This window comes from Ambystoma mexicanum, assembly GCF_040938575.1.
Source record: "Ambystoma mexicanum isolate Mex_15411 chromosome 12 unlocalized genomic scaffold, UKY_AmexF1_1 Mex_chr12_unloc.1, whole genome shotgun sequence".
In the NCBI taxonomy this organism is placed as follows: domain Eukaryota; kingdom Metazoa; phylum Chordata; class Amphibia; order Caudata; family Ambystomatidae; genus Ambystoma; species Ambystoma mexicanum.
In genome coordinates this window covers 5,458,979-5,459,860 of record NW_027182322.1, presented here as the reverse complement: position 1 = coordinate 5,459,860, position 882 = coordinate 5,458,979, and the positions used below count along the sequence as shown (strand labels likewise).

Genomic DNA, 882 nt, shown 5'->3' with positions numbered 1-882 from the left:
ATCAGTTAAATGTCGTTGGTTCAATCCCTCGCGGATGTTGTTTTTTTTCCCATTTGTAACTGGGAAATACTGTCGCTGCAATACATATGTCTTAATCAAGCTAGTGGTTATTGACGTAAATGGCAGTGTTATAATGTTTCATGTACTGCAAATGTCACCACATAATGCGCTCTTAATTAGATTTGGTTGAAATACATTACAGTCACCCGATGAAAAAGTGTGCAAAGAGCATTAAAGAAACAAAAGGTTCATAACAGTAACAGGACATATCAAATTGTTTCAGTCCTCCACAGAGATTGCCAATGTATTAATGGAAATTCTAAAATATCTGCCCAACTGCAGTGACATTGCCTCATCGCAATGCCGTGACTCGGATTCGAACCGAGGTTGCTGCGGCCACAACGCAGAGTACTAACCACTATACGATCACGGCGAGCTAATTGGGCTGCTATAATGTGACCTTCCACCTCTATCATAAGCTGTACTCCATCTGTGATGTCATGACTCATGTTTGAATTAAAGGTTGGTTGTGATGTTATCCATGAGAATAAGTGGACACCTGATCCCCAGTCACTTATTTAAGATCTCAATAATCAAGTCAGAATCCAAATGAAAGTCATCAAAGTGGAGCCAATTAGAAATAATATAGTTACACAAACCTGGCAATGGTGCGGCAGCCAGGGCCGATAATGGCCCGCCAGCCTGAGAGCAGGAAAGTGTGAGAGCAGTGATGGTCTTGTGAGAGTTTACAGCTGTTATTGACCCTGTCCCCTTCCATTGCAGAGTTTTCTCCCTATAAGAAGTGCAGAGGCTCCCTCCGGGGTGCTAATAGTACATTTATTTTTTTGCGCAGGAGAAGTGCTCTTCACCAATTGCACGTGC

General features: G+C 42.4%; 1 non-coding gene across 1 annotated transcript; it reads right to left on the bottom strand.

Moving 5' to 3' along the window:
* Positions 1 to 361: 361 nt before the first annotated feature.
* TRNAH-GUG (transfer RNA histidin (anticodon GUG)) lies at positions 362 to 433 on the bottom strand. The gene has a single exon. It is a non-coding gene; the product is annotated as a tRNA-His (tRNA).
* Positions 434 to 882: the final 449 nt, after the last annotated feature.